This window comes from Cuculus canorus, chromosome 4, assembly GCF_017976375.1.
Source record: "Cuculus canorus isolate bCucCan1 chromosome 4, bCucCan1.pri, whole genome shotgun sequence".
NCBI lineage: Eukaryota > Metazoa > Chordata > Aves > Cuculiformes > Cuculidae > Cuculus > Cuculus canorus.
The window spans coordinates 26,283,846-26,301,453 of record NC_071404.1 but is presented as its reverse complement, the minus strand read 5'-3'; positions in this window follow the sequence as shown (position 1 = coordinate 26,301,453).

The window sequence follows — 17,608 nt, the reverse complement described above, 5'->3', positions numbered from 1 at the left end:
AACCCCTTAAACAAAGCACATTTAAGAGAGAAGTGTGGCGAAACAACAAAAAATCCTTTTCATGTGAAATGCATCTGAATGCATATAACATTATTACTAGCAGTAACAATTTGCAATAAATACTTCTTAATGCATAGGCATTATGCTTCCGCATTTGCAGAATATGACTGAATTTATACATGTTTCAGGAGCAAAATATGTGTAAGTCTCTAAGTTGTAGTGTGGATTATTAGAAACACAGATAAGGTAAACAAAGCTAATGCTGTTCTTTAAGTAATATCTATCACTTCCCTATTATTGAGTTATTTCTTTTAACAATATAGGGGTTTTTGATGCTATGTGTCTGAACTGAAGACTTTAGATTCTTTATTGTTCTCCATTTTGATGAAAAAAAATTGAATTGGAGGCTGTTATATTGAGTTTTGTTCCGTAAATATACTGAAATCATATTTTTGTTAGAAACTATCAATAAATCCAGTATAAGAAAAGTAATAAGATACAAATCTGAGCAGGACCTTTGCAAAGGAAATATTACAAAGAGAGTGTGCCTATAAAATATATTAGGGAATGTGCTTTCTCCCTTGTGTTTGAAAAAATACAGGAGGAATTGCAGGGAATCATGTTATTTTTAATACAGATACAACACGTGAAATCAGATGACTCTAATTGCTGGGGGGTAGTGTTCAAAAAAAATGGTCAAACATGTACTGCTAATTTATAAGTTGTCTTAAAAGGCCATTATTTTTCAGCTTGAATATTTGTTTCTCATTAATGCAATTTTACCAACACAAAGCATCTCACTCCAGAAAATGACTATATGTGTACACATACCGCTATACACACACTCTACGTGTATATATGGAGTCATATGTATAAATATTTATGTGGCCATGCATGCATGCAATTATTTTGTGTGCATCTATACATGTAAATGCATAGATAGGTCTGTATTTTTCATGTGATTTCGTTAATCTAAGAAAGGACTCACCACCAACAATATCTGGGGAAAACGAATGCTAATGAGAGGGAGGGGAAAACTGACCACAGTAAATGAAGTGTGGAATGTCCCATAAGGCACAGTTAAAGGTAGAAAACAGTCGTACCCTTGCTGCCTATGTGTCCCACCCCACAGATGTCATGCGTTGTATTTTCATAGTAGATGCCCTGTTGGAAATAAGAATTTGGGTATGCAAGAAAGGGCCTACAGACACCAGTGTATGGTTGCAATGGGTTTGAGAAACCCAGAAAGACTCCCCAAAATGTATGTGTTTCTTGCTGCTTATTGAAAAATCTCCAGGGTGGCACAGGGGAGGAATTCTTCTGACATCATCTGTTTTTGTCTACATTTTATTAAAAAACAATTTACATTCAGCAATGGGAGCTGTCTTAAAGACCTATTGTTTTCTCTTGTTTCAAGCAGCATCAATGGCTCATTCCTGTTCTTACTGAACTTAACAACCTCGGGCTCCAGCATTGTACGGCTGGTTCAGGGCTGCAAAGAATGTGAGAGGAGATTCTTGGAGATCTGCACCTGATACGGAGCCCACATGAGGCAGCATTAGGACTCACTTATTTCCGACACCCTGTGTCAGGCTCTCTATCCAGCTTTGGGCGTGTTATTGTTGTTTATTTTTTCTAACACACATTTTATATGTAAACCTTATGGCATGGACAGCGTTTCTTTGCAGTGAGTAGAAAAGCCCCTCCTTTCCTTAACACATATAGTCAGAAGTAATACTGACTTCAAAACCTTAAATACATGACAAATAGTGTATTTGAAGCATAAATTGTTCCTCATTTGAAATTTGAAACATAAATTGTTCTTCATTTGAAATGCTGATGCAAATATACATTATTTAGAACCACACGAAATCAAATCATTTGTAAATGAAAAAGAAAATTATAGTAAATATATTTAACAAAGAAAAGAAAATATGACTATGTTCAGTTAATTATAATATAATTTATAGTTATTCAAATTAACAGACTGTTTATAGTTTTCAAGTTGTGCACAAATTTAATCACCATGAAGTGTTACAGGTTTGATCCACACTCTGCTGCTGACAAGGGGCATTCCTCTCTCCCCTCTCTGCTGCCCCTCTTCCCTTCCCCCGCTACCCTTTTCCCCAGTGTCCAGATTCAGGCTAGTCTGCAGCTGCTTTGCATTTTTTTGCTCGATAATAGAAAGGATCATAAAGGTTTTCTTTCCACTTTCTAAAGCAGAGGCACTGTTTTTTGTTTTTTGTTTTTTGGTTTTTTTTCAGAAGAGCTCTAGTTTCTTGAAAGGAGTTTCCTTAAATTTGTTAACTCATGGTAGATAAAATTAAAAAATAAAAAATAAAAAAGAGTATCACAGCTTGTGGTCAAATTGCAAGTAAAGCTGATCACAAACTGGCTCTGACTTATTAGGCAATGAAGGACAGTGACCTAAGGAATGATTTAAAGCAGTTTGCTGTTTCCTAGTACCAAGTGATCTAAGAAAGGGAGATGGGCTGTGTCAAACCTGGACTTTCTATGGAGGATCCCAAACATAAACCTACCAGAAAGAACCAGGCACCCAGAAAGAGTTGTCTCCCAGGAAAAAAACGTGGTAACCAGCAGAAGAGCTTCATATAGATGTTTTAAGAGCTGCGTTGGGAACAGGCTTTATTTTTTTTTTTTTTTCAACTGAACAGCACTGAATTCACTCTGGCACAGATTTGTACTGTAATATGAATTTCCAAAATGTCTTGTTAGAGAAGTGTGACCAAAACACACTTTCCAGAGGTACAATCTAGCAGGATATGTTCACATGAGCTTTTTGCTACTGCTGTTGTCAAAAGAGAGAAAATCTGTGCATTTGAAGGCATTGTCCTTTATGATATAAGTAATTAATATGTAACTTAATTAATGGAAAAATAAAATAAAAATTCCTGTGTTTAAATAAAACGGGCACTCTAAGAATGACAAAGCTAACAGTTGGGTAACGGATGAACTTATGTGATAAAGACAGAGATCTGGAAAGAAGAAATATTGCTTGTAATTTCAAAAGTTAGGGTTACTTTTTTAACCTAGAGATTTTTTTTCAAAATATAGGTGGAGGTTTTTATTTGGACATGATTTGTTACTGAAGCACTGCTTTTCAGAAACTATTGCTAACCTGTGCATTGCCAGTCACTCAGCTGCTCCCTATGTAATAGGGAACATATTTGAGGAGAGCAAAGGATTTCAGAGGATCTAGACACGGACAAATGTTTCTTTTCCTCTAGGATTAAATATAGAGCATATACAAAAAGGATAGAAACCAGATCTTTTGGGGCAACTCAGGTTTTCCCTACTTTGGTCTGACTTCTCTTAGAGGTTAGAAAAGGACCCTCAACCAGCTGGTGCCCGAGGCACTCAGCACCAGAGAGACACCAGCTGGTGCCTGGGATGTGGCCGCCTTCTGCCCCGCAGCCTGGGCCCTGCAGCAGGACTGGGTCGTTAAAACAGCTTGGTAACCACTTCAGCTTTCCTGGTGCCAGTGCAGCTTGGAAATGAGGGAGCCATAAATGATTTCCTAAATTTCCTTCTCTTTCTCCTCCCAGCAGGTCTTGGCCCAACAATTAGCCAAGCTTTCACCATTTTGCACCTAATAAGTCATCCTGATTTAGAAATTGCTTTCTATTTAGCAGTACAGTGCTTCATTGCACTGTGCAGCTGGTTCCCCTCTCTCTGAAAATAAAAGAGTATCAAATCACACTGAAATCAAAGTAACATCAAAATTTGTGCCTGTCACTCAGAAGCTTTTCAGTTGTATGTGATTTTGAAACAAGGGAATTCGGACTGAACCCAACTTTTGCACATTTCTAGAATGAAACTCAAGGTGAAAACTTATGGAGACTTTTAAATAATTTCCCTTTTTTTTTTTAATATGTGGACTCTGGGTTTTCTCAGTGGTTGGAAGCAAACTAGACCTAACATCATGGGAAGGCTCATGTTTTGGGATCTGCTGGTACCTTACTGGAAATTGAGATAAGGACAGCTCATAAAAAAAAAATAAATTACTAATTAGATTTCCAGTTAGATTTTGCACACTGAAGAACATCTGATTTTCCAGACATTTTCCAGACTTTACAGTTCTGGATCTCCCTTCCTCTCCTTAATGTCAGCACACATTTCTGGCTAAGCACGATCTAAGATAGGGGCCTTCCCCCTTGATGTCCTTAGCATTAACGCTAAAAGAGTAGTAAGGTAACTATGTTCTCCTCCAAGCACAGAATATTAACTCTTCCAGCACCCTGGATGCTTAAGTTCCTCTCAGTGCCTTATGCCCCAGCCACACAGTGCATCTCCAGGACCCAGAAGGGTCTACATGAGCTGTCACCTCTGCCCTCTGCACATTCTCTGAGATTTGATATTAGCAGGAAATGTCAAGCAATTTTTGTTCTAATGCATCTTGGTTTAATTGCCATGTGTTAACGAAACATGCTAAGCCTGCTGGAGAAAAAAGTGACTGTGAAGGCTTCAAAGCATTTCTGCAGCCTGGTGCCTGGCTGCAAAGGTGATATGTGTGTAGGACAGCTACAGACCTGGAGTCAGGAGCAGGGGTGCAGGCTCCAGTTTCGTTACAATGACATGCAAAGGCACTTCAGTCTAGGCAGAGTCAGGAGAGATGCGTTCTTCTAGTGTCCAAAAGGGCTTTCATGAGTGTTAAGTTGTATGACTGCATGCTGATCTTTTATTTCAGATTTTGGGCCTCCATTTTTAAAATATTTGTGTGAGAAAATACCCAAAAAACATCCAAAGCCTCATTCTGGGGGAACTCTGCGTAATCTGGAGGGCTGATACGATTAAACATTTGCTACTACTGAGTTTGCAATGCTTCCACAAAAAAACACAGGTAAGCTGTTCTGTGCAGCTCTAAGTATATTGCATAGTTTAGGTACACGATTTATGTTCAGCAAGGAAATGACCATGCTGATGGGCGGAGGCTGAGGGAGTTTGGTGGGAGTAGTGTCGGTCTATGCATTTCACCTGCAAGCAGCCATCCAAGGCTGGTTGCCAAGGGTCAGCCAGCCAAACACCTGGCACAGAAGTTCAGTAGCTGTGGGTTTTAACATTGTGTTATGCCTCTAGCACTAAGCTGCCTGGTAAGTGAATTGCACCAAGCATGGTGCATAAGAGATCTTGTGCTTCCTAATTCAAGGGATCTCCTCTGTGTGCAGCCAGCTTTCATTCTCTCCTGCTACAGCTATGCTCCTAGGAAAACGCTGTGTTATGAAAAAGAAAGTACAAAGCAAAGCAGTGGAGCTGTCAGAAATTTGCTTCTTTTCATGAAAAAAAGCCACATGTACCATGACCAGTGTTTTGGATGGCCTCTTATTTCCTAGGAAGAAATTCTGCTGAGGGATTAACAAAGCATATGATTGAGGCAACATCTGTTCAACAAATCCCTCAAGGACACCCTTAGCTTTCAGTGCATATTTAAGTCCCAATAGCTAATGCGTACCACTGACAGCCACAGTGCCGCCTGCCCGTGTGGGTGTCCTCTGGTTTCTCTGTCTCTTTACCCAAGCTGACCTGCCACGTGTCTTGGGGGCTACAGCCACATCTCACAACATGCTTGATGACTGTTAGGTGATTAAATTCAATCTCAGATGCAGGACACAGACATTTGAATACTCTATCATCAGGCCACCAAGTCTGAAAAAAATGGATTCATTTGACGTAGATAGTGAAGGCAATAATGCCACATAATCTAGGCAGTTCTTTTTCTTTCTTTTCTTTTTTTTTCACACAGTAGCAGAACCAGGGTTGACTCAATTCTTCCCAGTAGCACAAGCCAAATTAAATTTTTCAGTTGCAGCAGGGCAGCTCCTCGGCACCAGCCTTCTTGGATGACTCAGAGCACCAACGTTAAGCATATTCCCATGGCTGCATTCTCTGCACATCCATTTCTGCTCTCCAGTGCCTTTGCTCCTACTCTGTTCCCAGCCGTGAGCATCAGCATCCAGCTGGATCTGTAGATGGGGGCACTACAGCATGTGGGGGACAAGAAACATGGCTATCTCCCAGCCCCATCTCTCAAGTCCTCAACAGGCTGAGGAGACTGCTTTTTGTAGGACTCCCCTTTGCCCAGAAGTGTGGGCTACACTACACTTGCACGTGGGCACTGTGGGCCCGCCACAGCAATGACTCCAGGCTCCTTACGTGAGACTGGGTCTTTGCAAGCCCGCCCCAGACCTCTGCCAAGAACGACTGCTTACTTTGTTCGTGCCTGGATCTCATCCTGAATCCACCTGGCCTCTCTTACTTGTAAGCATTGCAGGCTTAGTAGCACATATGTCAGAAACTGCAGACCTCTGGTAGCTCCTTGTTTTATATACCCACACAACGGTATTTCTCATCAGTAATCACCCAGCGAAAATTAAAAGGAAGCCCAGAGTGCTAGCTCAGGGCCATCTTCCAGCACCCTGAATCCCCAGAGGTAGCTGCCCGATCCTTAGGACAGTGAAGAACATGCCACTTTTTTGGGCTTGAGGCTCTGCATTTGGTTGAGGAAGAGAGAAGTAACCCCTCACCTCTTACAGGAGCAGAAGGAAGGCATCTTGTGCACCAGAAGAGCTGGGAAACCATGTTTCAGTGAGACACAGTAATTACTTAGTCTGGGCTGCACGATTTCCTGCAGGAATCTCTTTCTTCCAGCAGAGACCATATGCTAAGTTTTGTTCACAAGCAGTTTAACTAAATGAGGGTTATTTTAAACCTGCAACAGTGTTTCCAGATGCGATTCAGTGAAATTTATTATAAAATATGAGAGGTTAAATAGCTGCTTATGTTTCCTCTTCTGAAATGAAAATGTCACGCGCACAAGTGAATGCACGACATTCATTCTTTCTCCCTATGTGTTTTCCGAGGACCACAAGAAACACCTACAGAATATTGCCAGACATTGATCACTGCTGCAAGGGCCAGCAGAGATAGTGCACTCATTTTCTTTCCCATTCCTTCTCGTTCCCTCCTATGTGTTCATCAGTCATGGGCTGAGCTGAAATGGATGGGTGGGTGGCCCCACTCTGCTGCACAGGTCTTCCCATGGGTGCTCCACCAGGCATTTCTGAGGTACCACAGGGAGGGGAGCAAATACATGGAGTACTTACTGTCTCCCTAGTTCCTTTCTTGCCTTCCCAGGAAATCTTTGGTTTTTACCAGCTATATTTTTCTTCCAGTTTGGGAATGTAGGTCTCATTAATGAGATTAATTGCAGATAACTGTATGTACAAAGAGGACAATAGGTCCCTAAGATGAACCATGTCTTGTTTGGGGAATGTCAGTACAAATGGGGAAGACACATAGATTTGTTTTGGTCTTTTTGGATGCCAGAATACTACCAGAACAACAGTGTAGCATGGAGGCTGCTGGCAGCCCTTGCAATGGGAAATAATTACCGATGGCCAGTGAGTTGTGCAAATGTCTGAGGGTAAAGGCTGGTGTCCCTGTGGCTCCCTGGTTAATAACATGTTTGCAGGTTAGAAAGTTGATCTGTGACTATCATGTTGATAAACAGAAGGTCAAAACAGAGTAGAGATTTTTTTTATGAGTAGCTTGAGTAGGCGAGTCAGATCCCATCTTCCTATTCTCTTTTCTTTCTTGTCTAATGGAAGAAGTGGCTTAGTGAGACACAACCAGTAGCTTGCCTTCAAGCTTCCTTATAACCACCAGGGCAGAATCCTGTTATAGTATGAGAAAACAGAACCACAGCAGACAAAACTCCCGTTATCTTCACGAGTCCCAGATTTTCTCTCAGGATTTGCAGTCTGCTCTTCTGTCTCAGCCTGCCTTGTTGCCATCTCACTTCAGAGAAGTCTAGAAGACTCCCACTCTCCAAACCTGGCCGACAGACATCTCAGTAAAAAATATCCCATTGAGGCTCTCACTTGTCCAACACAAACTGCATCATTTTGCTTGGCTTTTGCAGTATCAAAATACACCTATCCTAGCCAGAATATTAAATAAGCCTGCCTTTGGTTAGCTGCGTTTTTAAAGAAATGTCATTTTCTCCTAAAGATGAAGCGAAATTTTGTCATTTCAGGCTTATACTGAACTGCATGTATTAGAAAATGAAGTCTACATTTGAATGAGGACCTATTACTTCTATTAGTCCCTTCTGAGCTATCGCAAGTAAATATTATATAGATTATTAGAAGAGATGAGGAGACCGAGCAGATTGGCTTCTTGATCAAGGTTACGCTGTACTCATTATGCAGCAGCACATCTGGAATGGTCCAGTAGTACCCTGAGAATTCCTAATACATTAATAAGACTTACACCTCCTATAATTACATTTGGCTGATTAACTTTAGTCCAGCTGGTCTTAGCTGCATAAAAAGGTATTTTATAAGCTTGTTATACGGAAGTAAATTCTGAACGTCTTTCGCATATATCTTGCCAACTTTTATTCTGACCTGAATAACTCGCTTTCTGGCAGCTTTTAGCACAGATGAATTTAAAATGTCCATCACAAACATTAGCCTCTTTGAGCCTGAAACTTCCAGATGTATAGTCAAGACCATATGCCGCGAAGAACCATTATGTATCATTTCATTATTAGTCATTTTACTAATCAGTCCTAGCTGTCTCTCCTTACTCATAATGGAAGTTCAGAAGTTACAAGCTCACAAAAAATTGCAAAGCTAGATCTTTGCCTTTCTAAAGACCATAGTTTTAGTTTGGATGCTTTTGTTCCTGCAGCTGAATGCTTTCCAGATTGCAGCAGAGTCTGTTTGCTTTTTGAGGAGAGAGGAAAGAATCCACACATTCCCCACCAGATTAAAATGTGAAACCCTCCTTTGTTCAACAGTAAACAAGGCAGCTGGAGATCAATTCTTCTTCTCCTACCATTAGGTGTCACTGCAGTAAATGGAAATTACAGACAAATGATTTGAAAAGAGGAACCATTTCCAAAGATTATTCTGTGAGAAAAGAATAAATATATTTCCAAAGCAAATGATGGCTGTATTCTAGAGCTATACCTCATTGCAAGCTGTTTTCTAAACTAACCCAATTTATTTTTTTTTCCACTTCCCAGGACCCTGAATGATTTGAAAATGCAACAATTCTAAACTCTTCCAGAAATTATTTAAGCGTTTTGCTGGAAAAGCAAAGCTAAAATAGATTCAAAATGTATAAACAGTATTGCTTTGTAGGTTTCATGAGATTTATTTATTTTATCAAAACTGGAAATATCATGAAACACAAAGACTTCATCTAGAGATATGGTCTGTACTCATGAGTCTGTAGACAAGAAAGAAAAAGCAGACAGATCAGATAAACTATTTCAGAATAGTCCGGCTTTCCAACATCACCTTTAACAAACCATTTCTTTTTACTTTTACCAAAGATTTACAGTTTTTGCAAAGCACCAAAATAAACTGTAGCATACGACTGGTTAGTTGTTTTTTTTGTTTTACTGAGACTTGCCAATTGTTGCGACCACAATCATCTTAATAATTAATTTTATTCTTTCAAAGCCATTTCACACTACTCTAGTTGTTAATAGCAGACATTTATGTTTTTAACAGTTGTATCTTCATACTACTTTTGATTCCCTCTTACAGTAGCTGATTTTACCCCCAAAATTCTCGAACACCAAATCCCTCCAAAAGTAATATTTTGCTCCTTCCTTCCACCTCACTTCAAAGCAGAAATCCAGCACCCACTGACTCTATTGAATGGCTCCTAACCTGCATGCGAGGATCAAGCCCTAGTTAGCACCAGGGAAATCTGGATTCCTGGGGGACACTAAATCTGGTGTCCAGTGCTGGGTTGTTTCATCAAGCACTGGCAGCCACTTGCCAAGTAAACACAACTGTTGTAGTTCTGAAAAGCCAAAATAAGAACTTTTCAAATAACTTCGTTTTAATTTAATTAGACTTTCCATTTGCAATAAAGTGGAGCATGTAGAGTTTAGACTGTTAGAAATATTTTATCAACTGAAGTAGCTTGTAATGAAAATAATATTTCAGTAAAAAAACTCTTTCCTCTCACCCACCCACACTACATGCCAAAAAATCAGCTAGAGAAAACATCTAGAATGTTGCTTGATTCTGTGAGACCATCCTCTGCTGGCTCTGCTCAGTTCAGCTCCTGCTCTGGTAGGACTGCACCAACCTTCTCCTTTGAACTGTCCAACTTGTTTTAATCATCACGGCCATTTGCAAGTCTGCACCCAGGGATTTAATTTTTTTCATTGCTCAAGGTTGTAATATGGTAAAGAAGTCTCATATATGTGCTTTAAATCATGATTTTACTTTTAGGTCTATGGGATGAAAGAGAAAACAGAGGTCTGTGGTTCATTATCTTTCTGCTGCTGGAACAGGATTGAACTTCATAACTTGCTTGATCCACATGATCTAAATCAGTGCCTGGAAAGCATCACAGGACCTGAAATGTTTTTTCTTCTTGCACAGAGTCTCTGTAAAACCTTAATGTTAAAAAACCAAAAAAAAAGTATACTTGGAAAAAAGTCAGAATATTAAATATTTTTGCAACATAGGCACGTTTTCATTTTATATGCATGTATATACATGAATATGTATTTATAGACAGATGTTTTTATATATACAATACAAAACACACATACATTATACATATATACACATGCATGTATACATATGTTCACATATGTACTCATTTTGCATCTAAAATCAAATTTAACTTTACATTAACTAATTTAGCTACTCTCCTGTTTAATGGCTTACATTTTGGAAGATGAAGACAAACTGCTTAGACCTTGAAAAACACATGGGCTACTCAGATAGATGGCATCTGGGAGGACTCTGAACTCCGTCAACATTCTATAGGGAAAAACAGAGCCAGGTGCATTTCTTCCAAAATCAAATTAGCTGGAAGATGCCACATCCAATTGTAGTAAATTGATGTGAGAGTTTGTGATGTCTATAGCAGATCTTACAACAAAGGTCAATGTGTGGAGATGTAGACAACAGGCTGTTATACAGCAACTTGTAGTGGAGCTGCTCTAACAAAAGCAAGGAAGATGTAAAATGCAATCAATTTTTTTAATACAGGAAAAATACTGTCTTAATGATATATTTTAATTAACCCAACCCAATAATTTATATTGTTACAAATGTTGATAAAAAATGGTGTTTGACTGAGGCATTTCAAGACACACGATTAGAAGATCATTTTTACTTTAAAAAATAGCAATAGATTTAATGTAATCAAGCTACAGAATAAAATAAATCTGGATTATATGGACAGGGAATCTTGAAAAAGAAAACTAATGTGGTTATCTGTTACATAAGCTTATGGAAAAAATACTGACATGTGTCAAATTTACCTGTCATTGTCATAATTTTTAAACATCCCCCTGACATCAACAGGTTTATATCATGTTTTATGACACTTAATTATCCCTAATTTTATTTAATTAACTTCACAAGACATCTAAAGCAATTCAAATATTTTCTTAAATAAATGTTGAGAAAGCAGCAGTTAAAGGGAGGCTACATATATGTTTCATTCAGAAAACTACAGTTGTAGGAATACTGAGGTGACAAAGGCAAACACTTAAATTTTGTATGAAGGTTGTCTGTAAATGAAAAATTAAGCCTATATTCAGAGGGCTTTTTTAATCATGCAGGTTTTTCTCCACAGCATTTTTGCCTTATTCATCAAGTAAAACAAAAGCTTACTACAAATTTGCTATTTATTTTTTTTAAATTCTTGATCCCCTAGCATATTGTTGAAGATCTCAACTGAAGACATTTGATTTTTCGTGGTTGCTTTTATTTAGCTGTCAATCCAGTACCTCAGTACTTTGTGAAGTATCTATATACTTGTCTTTGCCATACTTGCCAAAAAAAAAAAAAAAGAAGAAGAGAGATAATTTTTCCCATTTCACAGAGGGAAACTGAAGACCGGAGGGACTGAGGCCAAAATTGTGAAACCTGGGTGCCCAAAACAAGGTTTTTCAGGGTTTTTCAGCACTCTAAATTCACACTCTCTAAACCTAGACAAATTCCATCTTATCTGTGACCTTTCCACAAATTTCATGCTACTCTTTGGGCTCTTTGTGGGTATCTTCAGGCATGTCACAGTTTGAATGTGCAGCTTGTGACCGTCCTCTGTAGCAGAATGACCACGAGGAGGGCAGGAGCATGGGCAGGAGCTTCCTGCAGGGCTCATTCACCTCATCTTGATTAGCTGAGATGCTCCAAGGGAACATCCGGCTCTTCTCCAATGACATCAACTCCAATGACTGTGAATCCACAATTTCTTGGAAACTTCAAGACAGGTTAAAAAAATTCAAATAGCACAAATAATGTGATTTATGAAAAATTCAAAGCTGAATTTTGAACAACCCTTAAAGTAGCCCTTTATATTAGGTAGAATAATAGAGAAACTAGCAGCACAACACTTTCAGATCATGAGCATATAATTGAAGTACACTGACAGTATTTAACCAAGCTGCTGTTTTTCAGTAATTCTGGGGTCAGGCTGTGGGAGGCTGGTACTTTAAACATTTTTTTAACTTCTGTATTTGAATATCTTAGCTACATTTGTATTTTAAATACTGCCAACCAGGTGGCTCAGCGGGCCAGGAGCAGGATCAGAATCCTTTCACCTCTTCCCTGCCAATTCTAATGGAGGCAGGCCAGCAGCAGGCAGAGTCGCTCTGGATGTCACCCTGGTGGTGTGAAGTGCTTTGGGACTCCATCCTTGCTCCTAATGGCCACAGGATCCTACCATACCCCATTCCCTCCCACACCCACAGCCATTCTATTCAGAGCAGCAACACGGAGGCCAAGAGGTGAATGACTCTAAGAGTTAAATTACCTCTCAACCACTGAGAGTAATTCTCCTAGACAAGAGGGAGTGCACCAGTGCAGCAATGACAGCACAAGTCCTCTCTGCTTCTCATTATCCTCCTTTTGAAGATAGATATTCCCTTGTTTTTCTCTCTACTGTAGGAGATGTGTCATGTGCCAGCCTAGGACAGAACAACAGCTCAGTTTGTCTTACTGCAAAGGAGATGGTGAGGGGCCTGCATCTGCCAAGTAATGAAAAGGTAAGAAAGGCAGGTTTTATATGGTTTAGAGAGCATTAGGGGTGGGCAAAGCCCAGGCGAAATGAGCAGTCCATGGATATAAAGGGGCCAGCCCTGCGCACAGCTTCTGCAAGTCTGTGGTGCTGTCCTACTGCTTGTCCACTAACCACAAGCCTGTCCTAAAACACTGGGAATGATGCCTGGACCTGCGTGCTCTGAAAAAATCAAATTTGCTGGTAAGAGAGACAGAGGGCTCTGCAGTAGCTGGGTGGCAGCTCCTGCCTGACACCAACAGCCACAACCCATCCTTTTGTGTGCAGCCTGAATAAAAGTGTAAGCGTTATCCATAACTGCCGCTATGTGGTGGGTAATCAGGAGCCGTGACAGGCAGCAAGTCCTGGCCATTGGTAGCCAGTGCTATCATCACTGGATTTGCACATACACAGGTTAAATAAAAAAGAACTCAAAATGCTGTAAGGTTGGGACTTTTAAAAATATCCAATGTATTTTTACTTCAGTAAAATTTTGACAGCAGGCTTAGTTTGACACAAGTGGCCATATTTTGCAGAAAGTATAGGTCAAAGATGCCTCTGGAGAGGAAAGCTTTGCTGTCTTGCTCAGCCCCAGGACCCTGGCTTACACTACTGTATCTTTGCGACTTGAGAAGATCATCCATACAGGGGGCTGATTCTTCATGGGGTTGTTAAGATGGTTTTAGAAACAGATTGTGGCAGCTGTGGAAGACAAACTAGTTGCATTACAGCAGATATTTTGCCCTGACTGCTCATGTGCATACAAATAATGCTGTCCTTATGCATGCTCAGGAGGAGGGATAATTTTGAGGGGGAATGGTCTGAAACAGCAAGCTGGAATTTTGTCCATCCTTCAACACAGCCTTGATGTTATTTGTAACTTTTATTCATTAGTGTTCTGCTATGTCTGTTCACACAAAATTAGACCCTGTGGAAGAATAATTTTTTTGCCTGGCTTGCTAAGGAAATGAAGCTTGTTGCAGTCATGTTGCTTGTGTGCCTCTCTAGGTCCTTCTTAATCCTTTCTGTAATAACTTCTAAGCCCCTTGGCTCATTTTAACCCAGTTTGGTCAGTAACAAGCTCAAAAGTAATTATGTTTCCACATGTGGCATGAAAATAGCTGGCCAAATAGAGAAGACCAGATTATGCCTCCCGCTCATAGAACGGCTTTATCTTGGATTCACACCAGAGAGTCCATGCTAACAGAAAGACCTTGCCAATGCCCAAGAGCAGAAAAATCTTCAGTAGGACATTGTGCCTTCCAGAGAGCAGCCTGCCAGCCTTGAGACACAGTCGAAGCTACTTAGTCCATGGAAGACTCCTACTGAGCACAGCGGTGTTACTTATGAAGAGAAGGGGAAATCACACCTCCAGTGTTACAGCGTGTGGGGTAAAGACAGGGAAGATAGAGCAGGATCTTGCCCTGTCAGAGCGAGAAAGTTGTTAGGTACGTTCAGCCGAAGAGTACCGACAGCTGTAATTGCGTGTGCTATGCTAATTCTAGAAGCACAAAATAACCAGCTGTGAATGAGACTGTTCCACACTGATTCCTTTGCATTTATTAGATTGTGCACAGAAATTAGCAGGCTGGTTTTTAACAGCATGGAGATCCAAGCCGTGACACAACAGGACAACAAGAGACACTGAGATGACTTCTCCTAGAAGGTGACTTCCTCTGAAGCAGTGACATTCAGGTAGCACAAGAGATGGTATGATTTCTCTGATGCCTTTCTTGGACTTTGACTTAAATGGAATTAGTTTGTCTACATTTAACAGTTATGCGAGTTCAAGTATATTCCATGATGGTAAAACCATGCTTGGGGAAAACACAGCTATATAAAAGACCTTCTTGAGGGTTTATATAAAGAGTAGGAGAGAATAAAAATAAGAGGCAAGAAACTTCTTGTGCTGACACAACTAATATCCTGCAGTCTTACACAAAGCTGTGTTTAGTGCCCTTTTACTGCCACTGGATATGCATGAATCTCCCAAAAATGTTCATGCTAGGACAAGCACTTATCACTGAATCCTCGGAAGTAAATACCTACTAAATAAAATCAGTCTTTCAGAGAGATTTCAAGTTAATGGTAAGCATTTTCTGGGAATATTTTCCAATAAAGCAAACAGTTGTCATTAAAAAGAGATTTTTCAATCAAAATACTCACCCACAAATTCTCCATGCCTTTATCTATTTTCTAATGAAAAATCACATTTTGGAAGCCAAAACTGTTCACTTTGCAGCTTTTATTAAAAACCATCAGAGATGATCAAGAAGACTTGTCTGTGTACATAAAGGTCATTTGCCTATCCAGAACTTTTAATTAAGTGAAAAATATCATTATTTCTAGCTTTTAATTTTAAGAACATGGGTATTTACTTCATCTTAGTGTTATATATCGATGTTCAGTTTGTATTTCTGGCCCCTGTAAAACCAGCCTGTGAACCTGAAGGCTGTTCAGCACAAACCAAGTCTCTGCTCATGTCATCCAGACCCCACTGACAACCTCAAATACCAAGGCAGGATGGGAGTTGCTGAACAGCCTCACTGGGATATGACACAAGGAATTTGGTGGTGGTGATGTGTGGCCTGACACTCTACCACCCTCCCAAGCTCACGACTGCTTCCACATGTGTTTCTGAAGTCTGATTTTGCCTTTTTTAAGCAGTTGCAGCCTCCATAGGGGAAAACATATCTTGGCAGAGAACCACAATAGTCTAAGGACTGTGAAAGGAAGGAAAGGAAGGAAAATTGGAAAGCTCATTATGCAAGACAGACATAATATTTGCCTAGCAAATGTTGTCTAGATCAACTGACAGTGTAGATACTCTTACTTGATTTGACATACTTGGAAGGGAAAGGGATATTTGAAAACTTAAGTGTTGTTAGCAATCCCTGTAGCTGCTGCTGGCTAATGTGGGAGAAAAATTTAAAAAAAAATAAGAAGGAGAAAAAGAAACCTTTGTAATTGTTATTATATCTTTCTGTTGTGGTCAGGTCAAGAAGTCAAAGCAAGCTATTCATACGTCTGTTGTAAATCTGAGTGCATCTTGTTGAGCTCGAATTCCGCTGTTTTATCAGGATTTAGACAGAATCCATTCCAGCAGAGAACTAAGGACTCACACTAAGGTCAATGGCAACATTTCTATAGCAAAGCAGATACTAGTCTTGAATAAGTATAGGAATCTTCCCCATTTTCATTTTTTTAAAGGAGTTGTGAATTTTCCAGCATACAAATTTTCTGTAGGTTTTTTATTATTATTATTTTAAAAAAATTCTGATCAAATCTCCCCTTAACATTTTGAAAATTCAGGTGCATTTAGTGAAGCACTGTGCTGAAACAGAGTATTTATTAACAATGAAAAGAGAGCACTATACTTCCAAGCAATTTAAAAATAACTCCCTTTGATTAGTTTCAATGCAAGGATGATAGCACAGAGGATTATTTTTCTGTTGTAGTAAATTATTTATGTGAAAGTTGTTTTCCTTTTAACAAGTAAATCTTCCACACAATTGCATTAAGTCTCTTGAATTTCATAATGGAGTTAGCAATGAATGCACACAATTTCAAGGTAAGCTTCAAATGCAGCTATGCTCACACAGTGTAGAAAATTGACCACTGTACTTCCATGAACACGGATGTTCTTCCATGTCCCTTCCCCAGTGAGGGGGAGAGGCTGCTGCTATGGGGGGTTTTTTTCTTCTGTTTATTACTTGCCCTTTGTAGGAAACAATGCTGGATTTAGTGGTGGCAACGTATTACAGCTCTTGCAGCAAGAACAGAACACAAGCCTGGACCAGAGCTCTGTTGCGAGCTGCACCACACTAGGAGCCCTTTGCCTGGAGACTGTCTCCTTATAACTCTGCATCACCTCACACCTGGAGACTCTGCCAGGGCACAGTGGGAGGGGACACAAGGACAAAGAAGGAGAGGAGCAGTCAAGCAGCAGGCAGGGCTCTGTCTCCTGAGTTCCACACCAAACCCCTACCTACAGGCATTCCGGTCCCTCAGGAGATATCCATCAGCCTCTGCACCAGATGTCAGCATATGTGTCTCTGTTTCAACACTATTGTTTTTTCTGTACAGCAGCAATTTTAATATTCTTTTATTGCCACATGAAAAAAAGTTGCCTTCCTTCCACTGTTTCTTTCCTCTTCCTACGGATAAACTGATGGCAGCAGTAACAGCCCCCCACTAGATTTTGGGTTCAGTTCTCTTTAGGTTGCTGTGTGGCAGAATATGAGACTGGAAGCAGAAGGATCCCCTGCAGACCAGTTTTTCAGACGATGCAAAGCCTGGCTCAGTCTGTTTTCTTGTGTCCCCCTGACACCTTTACATGAGTGTGTGTTCTCTATGCAGTGCCAGGGATTAAAAGAAAACTGCCAAGTTTATGTGGCGCTTGTATGTGGCTCCTGCTTCTTACCGCATACAATAGCGTGACATCACAGGAAAATATACTAAACACCGTAAGCAAGGGACTTGTCTAAAACTGAATGCGGATGGACCGTTAAAGAGAACAGGAAGAAGAGTGAAGCCCTGACTG